We start from the raw sequence: 20901 nt of genomic DNA on the forward strand, positions 1-20901 counted from the left end.
AAATTTAAGAGTAAAGTCCGATCGTTATAGCTGTGTAATTATTTTTCACGTAGGAATTTTTTAAGTGCTTTAAAATCTTGAGGGAACTTGTTCACCGTCAAGTCAGTGAAGCTGCGTGACCAACCGTAGCTGCCATTTCTCATACTCGAAATTTACAAGTTCTTTGTCTGCGTCTACATCACGAAGTCATCTGAATTTGATAATTTATAAAAACTAATTGCTACCTACATCAATATCAGAGCCTTTACCCAAGTTATTGAAGCTTTCATAATTGTGATTCTAATCGTGAAAAGTACTGAACAAAATCTGCGACCTCCATTTGGAGAGTGGAGAATATGACCAAAGTTACTTTAAATGGATCAGGGTCAAAACGGGCCGGTACCAATAAAGGCCCAAACGGACCAGTGCTTAAAAGGCCCGACCCAAAAAGGACCATTTATGTATTAATTACCAATTACTAGTATCGTGTCTAATAAAAGTAACTAATACGTAATATCAAATCCTTGTTTTACTGGTAAAAGTCTATAAATAATGTGAAGTAGAGAATCATTGTGCCGTATGTCACAATTGTACGTCCAGTGATCACGAAAATAATTGCGACACGCTACTACATGCTCTATGTAAAATGAACAAAGAAGGCAAATACTAATTGTGTAAGAAAACATTGTATGTAAAGCGAATCAACAGTATCTTTGTTATAACATATCAAGACTGAATATGATTTAGTGTCACCCACGTGTGGTAATTAAGTAATGACGATTTCATTTATGATGGATGAATATTTTCATTTACGAAGACTATTGACTCTTCCTGTTTCACATACATTCAATATCCTTAATACATGTGTATGCGTATTTTATTTGCTTTGATTGTAATTTATGCTTTCAATAGACATTTGTTATATTCTGTGCCTTGTAGGCACCGTTATTGCGTAGTGGTTGCAATGAAAGTCAAGTCACAATTGGAATAGAATTAAGAAGTTATTTATACGAAAATTAACAACTTAAATTTGTATGATGGGTTAGAAAGTGAAAAAGAAGAAAATATATCATGTCTAACTAGATTAAGCAAAAAAAAAAAAAAAAAAAACCACAAACAGACAAACGCTCATGCCATTTCAGATTTATAAATTTGTTAATAATAACAATCATTATCGCTAATACGTGAATACTAAAACCTAATATCAAATACTACAACAATATTGCTCATAATGGCTGTCATATAAATTTAACAGCAAAATATAGTAAACAATTATACAATAACAGCAACAAATAATCATCGAACTATAAAATCATGCATACATAGATACTTACTTTTCAACCAAAAAACTGCACAATAGTGGCTGCCGACGTTAATATTACGATATAGGATGCAATCCTAGAATAGCAGAGGGATATAGTAATGTTGTTCAAGGTTATTAAGCTTTTCTAAAGATAAATTTCCATGTCATTTCCAGGGCTTTTCCAGGATGAAATTACTTTTTCAACGTTCACATATGACCATTACTGAATAGAATTAAAGAACATTTTAGATTATAAAACATGCATTTTCTAAATCTAAAAATGTTTCTCTTTCAAGGCTCTCCAAAAGCATCAAAAGTCAGAAAAGATGATCATATATAGAACCATAAAATGTATCACACGAAACAAGTTTGATTATATTCCTATAAATTGGCATGTAAAGCCATTTCAATGTACAAAATAAAAATTCTAACTTTATTTTGCTGCATTATGCTGCTAAAGGGAACAACATAACAAACATAAATTATGTTTTGTTTCCTTTCAAACCTTTAATTCTAAAGAATTATATATATATATATATATATATATATATATATATATATATATATATATATATATATATATATATAATAGAAAGTAACATTTCCTATTAAAGTATATATAAAAAACAATCAACGCAAATAATATGAATCTTGTCTTGTAACGAAAAGAGTTTAACCCTGAATTTATCTGTGCCAATAAAATCCCAAACAAGGTTTTTCAAACAACCTAATCTCCATAAGACGATGTGGTTAATAATCCATTATTAAAAAATATTTTCAAAAGGGATGATTTCAATTTTGACAAAAGACCTTCAAAATTATATTCTGTTATATAAACAAGGACTGAATTTTCTGTAAAATCAACTTGTCTTCTTGTATTTGAATTTTCTGTAAAATCAACTTGTCTTCTTGTAATTTGTTAAACCAATCCCCAAACCTGTATTGATAGAGGGCTCATATCGGTTTTTAATATATAATACAATGGACGACAATTTCTCATTTCAATTCTTAGATTCAACAATTAGGACTACAAATTTTTCTTAAAACGAATAGCATTCCGTTTTCTAGTCAGAGTTGCTTCCGAATATTCCCACCCCATTTTTCATATTTGGACATTTAGGTTGGGGTGTGGGGTCATTGCAACTGCATATCGAAAATTTGGTATGGTAGTCGCTTACCAGCGGGCCTAGAACATTTAAACTTATGTTATATCGACCCATATCTGCATGAAATCGATAGGAAAATTATTTATTTTCTCAGAAATGACAAGTATTTTAATCATTATGTCGTGAATCCGCTGATAGACAAGCCGAAACTACGGTGTAGACGAAACGTACCCAATACTCGCCATTTGCATCACTAGTCACATGACTTCACAAATCTCAAATGACGACATCGGAAGTCCAATAGTCACGTGACATCAATAACAAACTCCTGTATAATGTTGTTGTACATAAATTCAATTATATTAAATGAGAGCCAGATACTTTTTGTAAAACCCAGCAATATGGCCAGTCTGATTTATCAAGCACAGAGCATATGCCAGCGTGGCAGTCACGTGATACAACAAAACTCCAGAAGTTGTGCTCGGAATATATAAATATGGAGAATTTTGTGTTCTTTCGTTTTTGTATTTCTATTACAACCAGCATACGATTTTCATTTATTATTTTTTTTTCTCTACAACATTTGAAAGTGTGGGGTGTTAGATTTGTGTACTCATGCGACTAGCAATGTAAATCGCAAGTACCAGGTCACATTTCATCAACGACGTAGTTTAATAATGTCTTTCGCAGAATAAAGACATGACGATTTTAATACTCACAATTTCTGAGAAAATAAGCAATTTTCATATCGATTTCATGCACGTATCACTCGATCTAACAACGTTTAAAGTTTGGTAGGCCATCCGGTAAGCGGCAACGAATTGCCACCACCATGTTAGAAATCGATAAATTTAACTCATGATCAGTTTAGTTACGACCCAATTACGTGACTATTTCGGGCTTCAAATGGTGGCGGAAAATTCCCGGGGCTTTCCCGACTCTCATCAATATTTGCGAAATTTAAAGACATTTTAATGTCGGGAAAAAATTATCATTTCTCTCGACTTTTTCCCGATTTCCTGGTAGCGTGGGAAACCTGTTATGTTGCTACAGTGTTTATACTTACACTCTGAGACCATACAGCTCGCCGACGGAGCTAAAAAAAACTTAGAGGTTTTGATCTCGTGATGCGTGTACTGGTCCCAAAGTGTATTTAATGATTTTTCAAATCTGTAGCTTCGTCTCTCACGTTCTAGGTCGTTACACTGGACGGCTAAGCGCACCAGATCGGCCTCCCTCCGCAGCAGTGGCACCAACTGGTAGAAGTCTAGTCCCATGTGTACTCCCTTGAATTTATACGATGGTACCAGGCTGAAAATGTATAACAGATAACGAACAATTGAACTGTAAACGTAATAACTTTATATATATATATCAACATGTATAAATAATAATATGATAATGAGAATTATGTCATTCATATTAATATACATAATGTCTTTATACTTATATGCTTTATTTTTGCTGTGTTTACCTTCAACGTCGTTGTTCGTTCGTACTTTCTGGCGGTATACTGACCAGGCCTCGGCTGGAAACACTGGGTTGTCTAGCCACTGCCTGCGGAGGTACCCGATAAGGATCCGTGTAGCATCGGTTGTAGCCTTCATTTTCAGCATCTGCACTGCTTGACGTATGTGAGCGCTGGGCAGGAACTGAAGGGCCAGCACTTGACGAATGAAGGAGTGAAGGCCCTCTCGTCGCATGTACGTTTCAGCCAATCCAACAGACTGAACGTGTCGCTACACGGCCTGGCAACAGTGGAAGGCACAACCCTTAAGTTCGACGGCGGGAAAGCCCGCTCTGATGGCGAGCCATGCAGCTGAAAATATGCAAATAAAAATCCCTTAATGATATTGTTTTTGTATGAATCCATTCTATGTGAAAGGTAATACGGTGTCCTAATGATTTTGCGTGATGTCATTATTTTTGCAGACATGCACTGTTAGCGTTGTTGAGTAATGTTCTATTTTAAGTTTAGATTAATGTTATTAATAAACAGCTTACCGTTTTCGAAGTCCAGTACGAATCCTTCTAACGGTACATATCCCAAACTTGATTGCAGAGAACGAAACACCTGTAATCAAAGAATCGAAATGAGGTCAGTGTTCGTACTAAGCTGACCATACTCAATTCTACAGCGGTTACATAACGTCATTTACGTAACATTCAACAATGACTCATTATTTAATACTTGGAAAGAAATACAAATGCTGAAAAAAAACTGTGTTGAACATTCAAGAGACATATGTTTCAAGTTCGAGACATCACATCATAGTTTCATCACAGAGATTATTTATTTTGTTACTGTTTCTTACATCTATCCTATATCTATCCAATAAATATGCTGGAAATGTCACTGAATTTTGTAACAGGTAGAGATAAAGAAAGCTTTAACATAATGGCTTACAGCCAGATAGTCTGACTTCATCTTCCGGTTCATTAGACAAGACACAAGTGGCAACTGCTTCTGTGCGCCATTCCTTTCAATGAAGACATGGACGGACATGAGCTGACCCTGTTGTCTGAATGGCTCACCAAGGACCTGGAAGTTATAACCACACATATTAACCAATGGGCCTGAAGGCTATTATTGCGTGCTATTATAAATTTAAAACCTACAAAATCTGGAGTTCATCAATAACTGGTACTCGTACAGCAAAAAGTAATGAATACAACGTTATGGTTTACCTTAAATGTTCTATCCATGTACCACCGTTTCGCTTCTCGCAAAAATCCTAACCGATATTCAGTTGCCAGCATTTGTCTAAGTTTACATAAAATGATTTAAATGCTGTTTGTTTTTCTTGATGGCATCTACGGTGAGTAATTCGGAAGCAAAGTGCGCAAGCCGACAGCAAAACAGGTTGAATTTTTACCACGTAAACGGGGACGCAGTTTTCCGAGTGATACACACCTTTACCCCATATGAATAACCAAGACTGGACACCAACAGCCGGGTGTGTTTCTGTGAAGATCCCTCTAGAGTGAATATTTTTGAGAGTGACTGGAAAGTGGTCGCTGCTGTGGAGGTTGTCAGTGACCTTCCAACCATAATCCAAAAGCAGAGACGGTGAACAAATTGACATATCTATGCACGTAGGGTAGACGGGGGCAAAACGCCTCCATGGGGTAAAACGCCCCCAAGCCATCCTGACGCCCCTGCGCTAGAAAATGGCCTGGTCGTTATACAGCAAGACTGCCCAGGTTACACAGGCCTTGTGAATGGCGACCATTGTTGGATGCAGCCACACGCATGGTTTTTATGCAAGAATATTACTTTTTTGGCATCTTCTTGTAAAAAAGTTCAATCCATTTGTTTGCAGTATTTTGTACTGAAACTATCTAAAGAAAACAGGGTATTATGTTTTTAAACAACATAGTATAGAGATGCATTATGTATTTCATGATTCTCAGCAGTTGTTAATTCCGCTTATTGTTAAATTGGCAATGCTGTACGTTAGGGGGAAAAAACGCCCCCACAGGGGGCGTGTTGCCCCAAAGCTGTTTAAATGTTGTACACTTTTTAACTAAGCATTCATATACCTAAAATTATTATATACTTTTTTGCAGATGGTGCGAACTTACAGAAGGAAAACTGATCGAGGAAATTATGGGACACTAGTTCTAAAAGCGGCTCTTGAAGTAATTCATTCTGGATCTTCACTGAAAGCTGCTGCAAGGAATTATGGAATTCCAGCTAAAACTCTGCGTAGACATAGAGATTTGAAGGCTTCGCAGCCTGGAGTGTCAAAACTGGGAAGTAAGACTACTGTTTTCAAGCCTGATTATGAATTACTTCTAGTTGAGCACATCCAGTCCATGGAAAAGGCATTAGTAGTGAATGGGGATCTTATAGGGTCTATGGGACTTATCATTAAAAATACCCTTGGGACAATATAGGGTCTATGTAAATTTAACATGGAGAAAAATCGTGGGACAATATAGGGTCTATGGGAATTAACATGGCCAAAAACCCCTGGGACAATATAGGGTCTATGTAAATTTAACATGGCCAAAAACCCCTGGGACTGTATAGGGTCTATGTAAAATTGAAACAGGGAGGGACTCTATTTTTTAAAAAAAAATAAAAAATGAAATAAAAAAAAGGGGTAGGCAATTGAAAGGCTATCTCTTTTCGAGAAATATGGCTGGCCCTGAAAAGGGCCTTTGGGTTTTCTTCTTCTTCTAATTTCTTCTTTTCCTCCACCAAGTTCTTATTTTATCTCCTACACTCTTCTTCTCTTTCTTTTTTTTCTTCTCCTCCTCTTCTTTCTTCTTCTCTTCCTCCTCTTTTTTCTTCCTCTTTTCATTTTCTTCTTCTTTTTCAATTTTTTCGTTCCATTTGCGTATTCTTATTCTTTCCTCTTCATCCTCCTTCTCCTCCTTTATCTCTTTCATTACACCACTAATCTTGTCCTTTGCTTTTCTTAAGTTATTAATTTCCATCTTTACACGATGGGGACTATAGGAATAATGGTCTTCAACTAGTCTTATTAGCATCTGTTCCATTATTCCTAAATTGTCTAAAACCTCTTGCAAGGTTTGCATCTTATCCATTTGGTTACAAGCCATCTTCTTTGTAGAATGGTTCCAACGAAGAACGTGGTGGGTTCTTATACTGAAAGCGCGGACGTGATGGAAAACATCCCCTAAAACATAAAATTGATCTTACCTAGATCATGACCCAACAACGCGCGGACGTGAAGGAAAACATCCCCACTTTTCTCATTTCATATAATGAAACCCAAACTATACTCTTCACATATGCTAAGAAACAATAAAGAAACCCATAATCTACCATTCACACCAACTTACGTGAACAGTTACTAACACAAACACACAAACACATACACTCGCACTATAAATAAAGAGTTAGTGTTTATTTTCACACTACTCTACCTACACACATTGGCAAATCGATCGTTATTTCTTTTCTAGAGTATTGGGTAGCCCTGAAAAGGGCTGTTGGTTTTTTTTCAACTCCAGATGCACCTATCTAATGGTTGCACCTTCCTGGCCTGGCACCACACACACATCTTCGACTCCAGTCTCCTTGCCAATTCACCCTTGTTGCTGTAAGCGCAGAGGCGGGTTGAGTGGCTTCACTATTCCAATCTTCTGTCTCTGGAATAGTGAAGACTTCCCTTTCTCTTCTTCTATTTCTTATTCTAGGATGAATAGGCATCATTGACTCCTGTTGTAAATGTGGTGCAGCTACAGGTTGGCGAGATGTTCTTGCCTTAGGTGTCACCTTGCACACAGGGTTCATCATAGGGTGGCACCTGATCTCTCTCTTTCTTTCCTCCTCTTCTTTCATTTTTCTCTCTTCCTCCTCCTGTTTTATCCTGGCTTCTTCCACAAGAGCCTCCGCAGCTAGCTCGTTCAGGAGGCATCTGGCATATTCCAGGTGCATCTGGAGTTCAAAAAGTTTTTCAAGTCTGCTACTCATTTTTATTGTTGATCAGTTAACAAGGGTAGCTAGACTGTCCAGCGAGTTTCAATTTATAGTGAAAGCGCGGACGTGATGGAAAACATCCCCCTAAAACATAAAATTGATCTTACCTAGATCATGACCAAAAAAACAACAACAGCGCGGACCTAAAAGAAACACTCACTCACTTTTTATGCTACTCATTCCTATTCTAAAAATTTTTTATAAATCACTTCAATAGACTATTTACATACTCTAAGCAATCCAATCTAACCCCAAATATACACCTCAAACACCAAAAAATACATTATTTTAATCTACTATTCACCTTAACTTACTTTAACTATTACTAACACTAACACACAAACACATACCCTCACATTTTTAAAAAAAAGAGTTAGTGTTTATTTTCACACTACTCTACCTACACACACACATTGGCAAATCGATCGTTATTTCTTTTCTAGAGTATTGGGTAGCCCTGAAAAGGGCTGTTTTTTTGTTTGCTATGGCATTCTTTTTTAGTTTCTAAGAATGCGATGTCCTCTGATTATAGACTTTCTGGCAATAGGTCTGCTTCTTCGGAAAGAGAAGAAGAACTCTTTGGTGTCGATACGGCAATCGACAAAGCCTCTGTCAGGTTCAGGTTGCTGCTGCTGCTGCTGTTGTTGTTGTTGTTGTTGCTGTTGCTGCTGTCTCTGAAGTCTGTACTTCTCTGTCCATTCTTCTTTTTCCCTGTTCACTTCTTCTCTGAAGAGCTCTTCTATTAGGTCTTCAGTGATTTTTAACATTCTCACATTCTCTATTTCTTCTGGCTTCGGTATCAGACTGTGTCTGACCCTATGCAAATTCACGTAGGCTTCGTTGAGTTTAGCTAGTTTGGAGCACATCTTCTTAGGAGGATGAGTCGACAATGGATGGTTAGACTAGAAACAACCCCGGTTCTTAAAGTCAAAGCGCGGACGTGAAGGAAAACATCCCCCACACGGTTTTCGAGCCGCAACGTTCAGTGAGTGTCATGAGAGGGATAGTAAGAAATCAAAGAGCATCAATCCAACATTCTTATAGCTAAACAAACCACAAAGGCATTTTTTTCAAAACACAACATTTTTTATTCAAAAATCACTTAACACTTAACAACAACTCTAACATTTTTAACAATAATAACATCAAACAATTTTCTTCAAAAGACTAACATTTTTTTCTTCAAATACAAACTACTTTAAACAGGCTGACAACGTTGTGAATGAAATTGTGATTTCCACTGTTGGAAATGATTAGGCCATTGATGGACACTACGTTTCCTAGCTTGAGACAAAAGATAAGCATAATGGTCACAAAACCATTGATCTACTTTCACATCGTTTCTAGCAGAAGAACGAGGATCGAAATGAGTCACTAAATGTTCTAAGGAATAGCCCAGGCTGCGATGATGCAGAAAATACACACAATACTTTCCACACACCAAGGAATCTGTGCCTTGTATTTTCACATTATTGAAACGGGTGATCTGAGCATTTCTTCTCATAAAGTCAATGATATCGTCTTCCAAAGGGGGTAATCCATACGAATCGAAATATTCCACACATCCTTCTTGAGGAAAGTAGACGGCTACCCAGTGGGTTCCTGGGAGATGACTGTCGTCCGTGTTGATCACGTAAGCTTGATGGTCTTTAGGTTTGCGATGAGGGAGTTCATCTTTAGCACAGACGACAGGATTCCAAGAAGCCGTATACGAACTGTGGTTCAAAAGGTAATGAAGTTCCCAGGTATCCATGTTGTTTTCTTCTTCACAGGTAATAATAAGTCGTCAATTCGATCCTGACTTTTTGCTTGAAAATGTCTGACGAATAAACGGTTATTCGTTCTGTTTCCTCACTCTGATTCAGGAGAGCTTCGATACAATGGATCTCTTGAGTGGTTAATGGTGGACAAGAATGTTCACGCAAGTCTTTATACCACTGGTGCAACACGTCTTTGTCCGAGATGAGACTCCAAGCTTCGTCCAGATACTCGTCCAATTTTTCTTCTTGACTCAACATCAGGCATTTATCGTGTTGAATTTGACTGGGATGATCGTTTTGACATCCATAGCAATTTTTCTTGATCAATTCTGTTATTTTGTCGACCAAGTGTTTGGCAAAACAGGAGACTAAATGGGCTTCTTGTTCTGGCCATCTCGACTTCATCATGATTACTTCTTCTTTTTCCAGGGTCTCCTCACATTCCATCTCCAAAGTTTCTCCACTAGGTAATGAGGGATAACAGTCTTCCATGGTTTCTAGTAATCTAGAATGACTTCTCTCAAACTGTTGATTTCTATGGTATTATCGAATTTGGCATACAGGATGACGTTCACTGTCGCTGGTAGTTCTTTTGCAAACTGAAGTTCCACACGAATCTGACCGGATTTTATAGGGTGGAAATGTCCCTCGTCGCTGCCTTGGTCTGGAGTGAAATCGAAAGCCCACAAAGCATAGCCTCCTGCATAATCCTCATACTCAATGCCGTGACTGGTGTTGGTTCCTAACTGACCGGTGGCTTCGTACAGGGACAAGTACGATCTCAAGTAATTCATTTTTTTGGGATCAAAGTCAGGTTCGAAAGGTCGGGTACACAAGGTCTTGCCATCGCGACTGACTTCGATTTTCTTCACGTTGAAGTGTTGAAAGTTGAAAGGATTTTCACCGAAGGCTCCGTTGAAGGCTGAATTCGAGACCATACCAAGGATTAAACGTTTGGGTAACTGTCCTTGAAACAGATGATCTTCGATCATAGAATGCTGTCCCTTGGGAATGGTGAACGTTTTCACTTCCACACGTCGGATGGGATACTTGGCGGTCGTTCTGCTCAACGTTTGACTGATGTCGTTACCCACTTTGGGTAACACTTCTACGCGTCGTACGTAGAGTTTGGCCTCTTCGATTTTGCTTTTAGGAGCCTTAGCAGCATCAGCCTGCAAATGGAAAGCGGTACTGCTGCGATTCAGTCTCAAGCGAACATTCACCCCGTTCAGCAAATATTTCTCTTGCAACCACATGTCCAAATGCAAACGATCCATCAGTTCTAAACTCCTCTTGTCTAAGATTTTGCTTTCTCTTGCCTCAAAGCCGGAATTGCTTCCATCCAATTTGTCGAACTTGCCCGCTTCGTCAGGTACCCACAGCACACAGGCATTGAGATGAGTATCCTTGGCATCTATTCCGTACATCAAGAGATTTTCCAGGTAGGCACGGTAAGGGTATGTATCCATGCTGCTGCTGACCAGTTTGTTATTTAAGTACAAATCCAATGAGCTGAACAAGGAATGCATGAAATTGTTGACGGGAGCTATTTCTTCAGTGTCTTCTACTCCAGTATCATCTTTTTCTAGAACTTGGACTTTCAAGTACAAGTAACTGCTATTCAGATCGATGTAATCTTCGGGCTGTCCCTTGATTTCAAACTCGATGGGAGCGGAATCGGTCAATGAGGAGACGGGGTGAAATTCCACCCATTGGGATTCTTGCATGGTCATCATGGTGGGGGGCATGGCAAACAGATCCAGTTCCGTCTTGGAACAAGCGCAAGACTCTCGGTGCATCATTTTTTTTCCTGTGTTTCAATAATCGAAAACGTCTAAGTCTCGAACGGTTCTTCTTTTCTTGGCCTTTCTAGCTTGAAGTCTGGTGAAAGGGTGTTTTCTTCGTCGTCTCTTTCTGCCTTGTCCTTGCTGAATGCCTGACTCGGTAGCGTGCAGGGCATTTATAGGTGTGTCTCGTCGACCCAAAATGTCTTTGCCCGTTTGCAGCAAGACATTTTTGCCAGCCCTCATGAAGGCTTCTTTAGGGTTTTGTTTGTCGATGATGACATTTTGGAGAAATTCTTTGCCTTGCGTCAGTGCCGCATCTTTCAAGGCGTGCAATCCGCGTGTCACCATCGGTTTCAAGACTGGGGCCACCGAACGAAAGGCCGATTTTAACATATCTCCTAAACCGTGTCCTCGCTGTCGTGCGACCCCTCGGTACACTGGATACATGACTTACTTACGAGTCGTGAGAAAACCGTTTTCGAAAATGGAGTTTCACCGTGACTTTTCCTTTGGTGAATGGAATATTTTGTCCCAAATCTCCTTTTATAGTAATGTTGACCGTGTCCAAATACGACTTGCTGACCGGCAAATAGTGAGGATGGACAAATTCGCGGTGGACGTGATAAGTGTTTCCACCTTCCTCGTCAGCGAGCGTGGCAGAATCCACTTTGAAAGGAATGACACGCAGTAACGGCACGGAGGTGTGTCCCACTACGTTATACTCCACCACATCGGAATACACAAAGATCAAATTCAGTCCTTGGTTCAGTTCTACCGGGGTACGCAAATACTTGGCAAAAGACTCGTTGTCGTAAATGATTACTTGCTCACCTTTTTGATCAAATTTCTTCCTCATCTCCATGTCTCCACCCAACATGTCAAACAATTCAGGACAAAATGAAATGGACAGGATTTTACTCCGCTCAAATTTCATCAAGAAGCGACGAGCTACTTTGTGGTACTCCATGGTGACACTTTTGTTCTTGACAATCTCAAAAGCTTTCCCGAACACGCCATTGAACCTGGAGGCTATGGCGCTGACCAAATGTTGACCACTGAAATAATAGCCTGGGAGAATGGACAAGTGCTAAGTCCACGTTTTAGTTGTCTCATTATAGGTTTTAATGTCAGACGTGGTTCTCTTATTCAATTCCTGTTGCAATGGCTCGTCATTAACTTCCACATCAAAAAAATTTTGGTTGGGAAAGACATTGAGGACTTGGGTCGGGTGAATCATTTCTACCAAAGCCACTTCCCAATGGGCTTCGTGATCTAAGGGGATGGCCTGAGGTAATTTGGCCGTGTAACAGCACAACGTGTTGTGGGGAAACACCTCCATGGAACTGTCACTGGGTAAAGTTAAGTAAAATTGGTTTTGGTGACTCATAATTCCAGAGTTCTGTGGCTGTCCGAGGGGATATTACTGGACGTCAGAGGCGTGTCTCCGCCCAAAATGGGGTTCTGGTTGTGATTGAAGTGGTGACTGGCACTGGCACTGGACACGAGGTTCCCGGGGTTCCCGTTCGAGGTGAATTTCAGGGAGGGATTAGGAAGCAGGTAACCGATGCAACTGCTCAATAAAATGGTCCACAATTGTTTGTCTCCTTGTTGCAAACTCAAATTGGTAATGGCTGCCCCGATGACACAATACACCACGAAGATTTGACAGAAAAAGACGATTTGCGTTTTAGGCACACGTTCTCCACACCACACCCACAAGGGTTGTTTTTGTAAATCTTGCACAGAAGAACTGGGTGAAGAAGGAGTGGTCGACGTAGCTGCGTCTGCTGTGTGAAAGGGCATGATGGTCACTTCTTCTTTTTATAGTCGATGACTTGCGAAGCGTCGATCCAAGAATCGAAACTGGGTGGATATCCTTTCCAACGTACTTTGACTTCTTTGACACGTCGTTTGCCCACTTTACGGGTTCTGCGTTCGAGAATGCTTTCGATGTCGTACACGTCGTCTTCTTTTTTGGTGACACGTTGTAACTCGGGTAAATAAAACGTTCCTTTGAGTACTTCTCCGTTCATGTCTTCCAATTTATAGACGGTAGGATGACGGCCATGCACTCGTCCAGTGACGCGAAACAATTCGGTCGTCCAGTTAGGTAAGTAACCTTTGTCGAAAGTGCGTTTGGTTTTGCCAATGCGCACCCAATCTCCTACGGCCAACTCTCCACTTTTCTTGGGGACAGCCCTCGTCGGGGACGTACCAAACAGGCGCTCAAACACCAACACTTCGTTCTCGGGAGTCACGTCTTGCGGGGCATGTCCGATGCTTCGATGGTAAGATTGGTTGTACGCTTGCACCAGGTGCGGTAAGATGTCGATGTACTTCAGAGTGTGGTGATGCGTAAAATATTTCCACATGCGTTCTTTCAAAGTGCGTTGAAAACGTTCCACGATGCTGGCTTTGGTTTCGGGATTTTCGGTGGTAAAAAAATGAATGTCACGTTTCTTTAATTCTTTTTGAAAAGCTTGGTTCAGAAATTCGGTGCCTTTGTCCGTTTGCCATCGAAGAGGGTGACGACCGCTTTGTTTCAACACCCGTTGTAGGGCTCGCACTAACTCGCTGCTGGATTTGGAAGTCAAGGGCACGACCCAGGCAAATTTGGAAAAAACGTCGGTGACACAAAACAAATATTTGTAGCCACGATTGTAGCTGACCAAATGAGAGACATCGGCTAAATCGGCTTGCCATTGATGATCGATGCCTTCCACTCGGGTACGACTTCTGGCAAACTTGCGTCGAATGGGTTTGTGTAAAGTGTAGGTAGCTTGTTCTTGTAACCATCGTTGCACTTGAGGTAAACGGAGACTTTTCAGTCGAGTTTTGGCAGCACGATACAATTTTTGAACTCCTGCGTAACCTGCAGGATGGGAGGGATCGTAGTAAATGCTGGCTAAGACTTTTTCCATTTTTTGTGTTGATTGGTGTCTTAATAAGGCACCCACTCTTGGAAGAGGCTACTCTTTTTCTCTTGGGGTATTTTCTTGGATTACAATGCTTTGCGTGTGCGACCGGCAATAGGTGTTGAAGAGGAGGAGGATGTCTGAGCGGGGGATATCGGTTCTTGTTTCACTTCTGTCTTCACTTTCTTTTTCTCTTGTGATGAAGAAGGGGTGGCCATCATCTTTTTAATCCATCCAATTCTGGAGGTAGGTGGTGTTGTTAACTTCTGTACTTTTTCTGGTGGAGTTTGAAACCCTTCTTCTTCTTCTTTTCCTTTTTCTGTCTTGACCACTGGTACTGGTACTGGTACTGGTGATGGTGCTGGACTTTTATCAAGGTCTTAAAATCTTTCAGAGTGGGTAGAGCTGTTTCGTCTAAAGCTTTCTGGTGAAAGAGTTGCAATCGTTGCAAGAGTTGACCGTACTTTTGCGATTTTTCTGTTTCGGACAAATCTTGGCGATCCATCAAGGACTGCAATTCGTGTTGTAACTGGGACATCTCGCTCAAATGGGGATTGGGAGGTAAATGCGGGGTGCGTTGTTCTTGCCACCGATGGTATTCCATCCATCGTTTGTAAGGCACTAAAGCTAGTTTTCGTCCTTCCATGGGGTTGTCAGGGGTCGATTCTGAGATCTTGGGACTTCCGAGGGCCTTTTTATCTTGCTCCCATCAGTCCTCCCAACATTGTTCCCAAGACTCCTTTCAGTATGGGACCTAACAAGAGAGGCAAAATGCCTCCACGTTGCACTAACATCTTCTTTTTTTGACGAATGGGAATTTTTTTTCGAACCATTTGGCGAAGAACGTGACGATGTTTGCCTAAGCATTGTTTCTGGTGTTTGGACAAAGGGATCGTGCCTTTCAAAACGTTCAAACAACATTCGCACACGGTATCGATGACCTCTTTGGAGGCCGTTTGAATGAGTTTTTTTCGTAGGGGTGGAGAAGCTTTGGACAGGACAGATAACATGTCCCCATGTGTGGCTAAACGTGGTGGTAGTCCTTTCCTTTTCTTTCCTTGGGGTTTTCTGGAGGGTGACATCTTTGAGTCTTTAGAATCACCAAAAGAAGACTGATACCCTACTTGGTCACAGGCCTTTTTTATACTGGAACGCGTCGCCACTGATTGTCTTTACGGCGTATCAACTTCATGACAGGCATGACACGTCGTGCAGGGGTACGTAACGGACTAAATCGAGTCAGTTCTTGCTTGGACAAATCCAGTAAACTTTGTAACATGCCCGATCTTTCATGGACTTTGATTTTGGGAGAAGGTACTTTGTGAGCAGCAGCCACTGCCACTAAATTGGAGGGTCCTGCCACTGGGGAAGTTCTTTTGGGGGTCATCAACGGAGAAGTTCTTGGTGTGATTAACGTCTCCAAGTACTCTTCAGTTCCTGGTGACATCAACGGAGAAGTGGATAAACGTGAGGCTGTCGGAGACACAGTCACCGCTGTGGCAGGTCGTGGTTTGCGAGTGTAAGGCTGCGTCCTGGCCGCAGTGCCTCTCTTGCGACTAGTTTTCTTCTGTGGACTTTTCTTTTTCTGGGGACTTTTTCTCTGTTTCTTTTTCTTGGGGCTTCTTTTCTTTTTCCGGGGTGGTGTCTGGTAAGAGGAGGGTCCCGCCACTGGAGAAGTTCTTCTCTTTGGGGACCTGGTCTTTTTCTTTTTCTTCTTGGGGCTTCGTTGGACTTTTGTCTTAGGGATAACTTTGGGGGCATTAGGATCCCATCTTAAGAGTGAGCGAATGATGACCCCTCCTAGAGTACCGCTCCCTCCAGGTTTCAAAATGATTTGTTTTTTGGTTTGAGTGTCGATGCGGGGATCGGCCAGTTGGACCAAAGCGACTTTGTTTCGATCGAAAAAGCGTTTGGTTTGATGAGGAATCTGAATGATTCCTTGGAGTAATTGACGTGCCGTCACCGTGAACCATCGTAAGACTTCTTTGAGACTAGCTTCTAAGACACGAGCTGGTGTTTGTGGATCTTTTTCTCGACTGATGCCATACAAGGCACGAATCAATTTGACGGGAAGATGCGACTGAAGGGACGTCATGTTCGCACTGAGAGTGAGACAGACGAAAAAGGGTCTGAGGTTTTTATAGATTTTTTTATGGGGAGTGAAATGAAGTCGAGGACGGAGACGTGTACAGGACAGGCCCTCCGTCTTGGCACCAGTGGTGAAACAAGTGGGTACGAAATCGCAAATCCTCGGGAGTCGTAGGTTTCAAATCGACGAGTAAATAGGCGTGTGGCGTTTGAGTGGCATCGTCGTACGTCTGAGTCAGCCAAGGTGTTCCAAACTGTTTGGCTAAGACTTGCACTTGCGATTTATCTCGAGGGCTTTTAAACAAGACCACGTAATGCGCATTGAGACTGATGGTACGATGGGCTTTACTTTGTTGAAACAAATTTTGGGTGATGTAAACGACACTGGCATTACGGTGATGCCCTTTGTGCGTGAACCACAGTTTAATTTCTTCTTCGTCTTCTCCTAACATGTCGTCGAAAATGACCAAATGGGTTAGACGGGAGTCAGAGACGATGCCGTCGTCTTCTTTAGGAATGCCTTCCACAAACACGATGGAATCGCCTTGACTTTCTCGCAAGAGGCTGTACGCCGATTGCCACTCTTTGTAGCACCACACGATTCGTTGAGGGGGCCGATCGATTAAATGATGTTTATGTTCGATCAAACGTTTGACGTATTCGGTTTTGCCTGAACCGCTAGGTCCAGCAATGAGCATGTTAAAGGGATGGCGAAGATACAAAGCCTCCCAACTGGCACGATCTAAGTGTTCGTCGATGACTTTGACAGTAGAGGAAGAGGGAGCAGAGACAGCAGAGGTAGCCATGGTGTGAGAAATGTCACTTGTGACACGAAAAACAAACAAGACAAGAGTTTATATACTTTTTCAGAACACGTTTATTGAATGTTTCAAACATGAATATGAAAGACAAAAATACATAAAAGCCAAAGGCTTAAGTACAAGGATAAAAGGCACATGATAACTAGGAACGTGGAATAAACACAAGTGTCTGTACAACAAGATGTTTTGGGTAATGTTCTAACCAGTTCTATAGTAGGGGGTAAGGTCACACAAGTGTCCTCCCGAAAGGGTCTTTCAGGCCTGTCCACGACAGTCCTGTCCTGGGTGACGGGTTCTTCTGGCACCGTCACTAACACGGGTTGAAAAGTAACTTTTTTCCTTGAACAACTCTCGTGCATACTGGGCCACTTCTTGGGTCCAAGCCTCAAAACCCCATTCTTTCCAGGCACGGACATCTGTCCAATGGGGATGTAAGTCACAAGCTACACACACATCGTCATACACGTCTTGGGTAGCTAAAAGTTGACGAATCTTTTTTTCCTGTTGAGGTAGAGAAGTATCCAGATGAAACCGCAAGGCTTTGAGCAAAAGAAGTTTTTCGTGACCATTTAAGGCCACGGAGGTGGTAAGTACTGATCGTAAAGAGTCCACAACGAATCGGCTGGTAAACGAAATCCCAGAAAACAAGTCACTAAGACACACACCACTTGTCGTCCCAAATTGAATGGATACAGTAATCCACATAGTGAGTAATTTCTGACCACTGCCATTCAGGGTAACGTCCAAGAATGTCACTGAACTCTTTTGATGTAAACGGTCTAAAGCGATATAATAGGAGGAATGCAACCTTGACCCAAAGAAATCTAACACACTGGTTGACTTTTTTCACTTTCCTCTTATGAATTTCTCGACACAAAAGTTCTACAGTGACCCATTGAGATTTCACTCTGGCAAACCCCTGCCAAACTTCCTTGTAAATCTTCTCTTGTAGTTCTTTAGGTAATGATTCAATATCGTTTTTGAAATGAAGTTTAAATACTGGTCTCGGTGATGTCCAACATTTGACTCCTAGCCAATCTGGTGTCTTCTTCGTCAACGACATGGTAAGAAGTTACTTCAATGTCTCGGTCCCACTAAGGGTAAGTAATGACAATTCGGTGACCATCGAGCATGTTCTACGTAGGCCGAATCTTGCGGTTCCCAGTGGTGAAGTGACACACCGCAACTGAAGCACTTGACTTTATCTCCTTCGCCCAAGTAGAAAAATCCGGCTCTGGCTAATTCTTCGGGGGTCGGTCCTCCCAGATACTTAGGCCATTTTCCTTTGAACGATTGAAGACGATTTTCAAAGTCGCAGTATTCCAACAAACGCACAGGAAACGAATATTCGTCTTTCACAGGTTCGTTTCGATGAGGGTTGGGTGACAGGAACAGGAGTTTGCTCAGGGCTGGATGACATCCGTAGGGGGGTAGACGTGAAGGTGAACATTCCCCTTTAAAACGAAACCCAGTAAAATGTCCAAGAGGACGAGCGGCATCACTTTCGCATCCCTCAGGTTTGACACGCACAGCATCCCTTTCCATGACAGGGGTAGTGAGAAAAAAGTTCCCATGATGCTTTACGGCATCGCTAAGGTCACAACGTACAGCATCGTACCCATCGCAAGGCTCACAATCGCACTCGTCTGCAAACTCCGTTACGCAATTACAATGGTAACCACATGGACAATCGCAGTTTCCTTCCGGACATTTTCCGTCGCAATGCCTGGGTCTTATCCATCCAATATTAGTCACACTAGAGGAAGATACAACTTTTTTACTATCCTCAAACTGGAACGATGTCTCTTTCAAAGTATTCATCTTGTTCGCTCGATCTTGGTAGTCACAATGAACTATCGATATTGACCAAAGCCCCCTTTTTATACTAGTCGCAATGCAGTCTCCAGCTTGTACATCTTTCCTTTTTTACGTTTTTTATGTCTTGTTTCGGAAGGTACCGTCTCTAAGGTACCGTCAACATTGTACCGTAGTGTGATGGGTGGAAAGGCCAAAGAAAGGTAAGGGCAGTGCGGAGACCATCGAGTATGTTCCAGAATAGCTGAATCTTTATAGATACATAGATCCATTCGTAACTTCAGTCCGCAAGCGAAACACTGTACCTCGTATCCCAATCCTGACTCAGGTCCCAAGTAGACAAATCCTGTTCTAGCTAAAACATGCGAAGAAGGTAATCCTTCCCTATCCGTAGGCCATTTCTGAAACGTGTCCAATCGACGGGCACAATCACAATAGTCAGGTAAGAAGACTGGAAAATGGTAGGGTTTGAACTTGGAGTTCTCATCGGGTTTCTCACTCGATTCTTGCTGTGGCGAAGTCATCTTTCTGGTGGGTGACTATCCTCTTACAACCAATGTTTTATACCAACGTGTCCATACGGTAAGGTGAAATGATTGGGAAGTCGCACTCGCTTCTGGTACACGATTTGATAAACTTTTTCCAAAGGTCGACTGACGATGTGGTGAGTGGGTAAACGTACAATCTTGTTTGGTTGGTAAGTGGTCACTTTAAAGTTTCCATCCTCTCCCGATTGCAAGGCTTCTTTCAATACCCCAAAGTTGACCACTCGACTGGTACGATAATTCAGAGTCAGTCCTTTCACTTTGCACGTCGTGTGCACTTCTCCTTGTTTGTCCCGGTATTCGTAGCCGTAATTTTTGGGACCGCCACTGACGAAACTTAGAATCTTGTCGTCGGGATGCTCGTCTGTCCAGGCTCCTAAACGGTCTCCTTCGATGTTAGGGTGATGTTGAATCGGGTGATGGATGTAAATGCAACTGTCCGTGTCAAAGTACAGGACGCGTTCCCCTAACAGTTCTAAAGCTTCGTACAATTTTAAGCGAGCATGAGCTGTCACGTAAGCCGCAATGATGACATTTCCAAAAGGGTCGTCTTGTACAAAGTCCAGATCTTCTTCGTAATTGACCAAGATTAAATTCTCTCGAACGACGTCCACGTGTTTCATGTATTTGGTTTTGTCGTGAATCATCTGGAAGTAGCGGGAAGGTTCTGTCAAATATTCCGTCTTGGGTAAACACGGTCGTTGTGCCATTTTACCCCACAAGCAATTTAACATCACTTTGGCAAACGATCGCCTGCCTTCGTTTTTCTCGATGTGGTCTAAAGTGATGCCTTCTTGTTCGTAGTATTTCTCTTTGAATTTTATTTGGTCTTCGGGAGTGTGACACCAGGAAGGATAGCCACTGGCTTGCTTCAGTTTCAAAAAGGCATCCACGTAGTCTGCGAAAATGCCTTTCTGCGTGGGGTCACCCTTGTGGTATTGTTGTGTCTTGGGAAAGTGGCAAATTTCGTACACTTCTAACAGTTGGTATCCCATGTCCAGAGCTTTGAACAATTCTACGCTGACCCAGGTTCCCGTCAAGGCCCGTTCTTCCTGGCTGTGATGGCAAGGTTGGTCTTGGTTGCACGTTTCGGCACAAGTACGGCACAAGGGAAACATCAGTTTGCCTTGGCAATGGTGAGGTAAGACGGGATGGTATAGGTTCGTGGGAGGCAAAACTTTATACTTGATCAAGCCTTCGTATTGTCGAATGTTTTTCAGGTCGATGTGTTCCGTCAGCAATTGCGGGTGCCCTACAGGAAAGCGACAATATTTGCACACGTAGGGATACAGCGAACACACGTCCAAGTATTTGATTTCTTCTCCTT

This window comes from Sinohyriopsis cumingii, chromosome 17 (genome assembly GCF_028554795.1).
Source record: "Sinohyriopsis cumingii isolate HCF-2022 chromosome 17, ASM2855479v2, whole genome shotgun sequence".
In the NCBI taxonomy this organism is placed as follows: Eukaryota; Metazoa; Mollusca; class Bivalvia; order Unionida; family Unionidae; genus Sinohyriopsis; species Sinohyriopsis cumingii.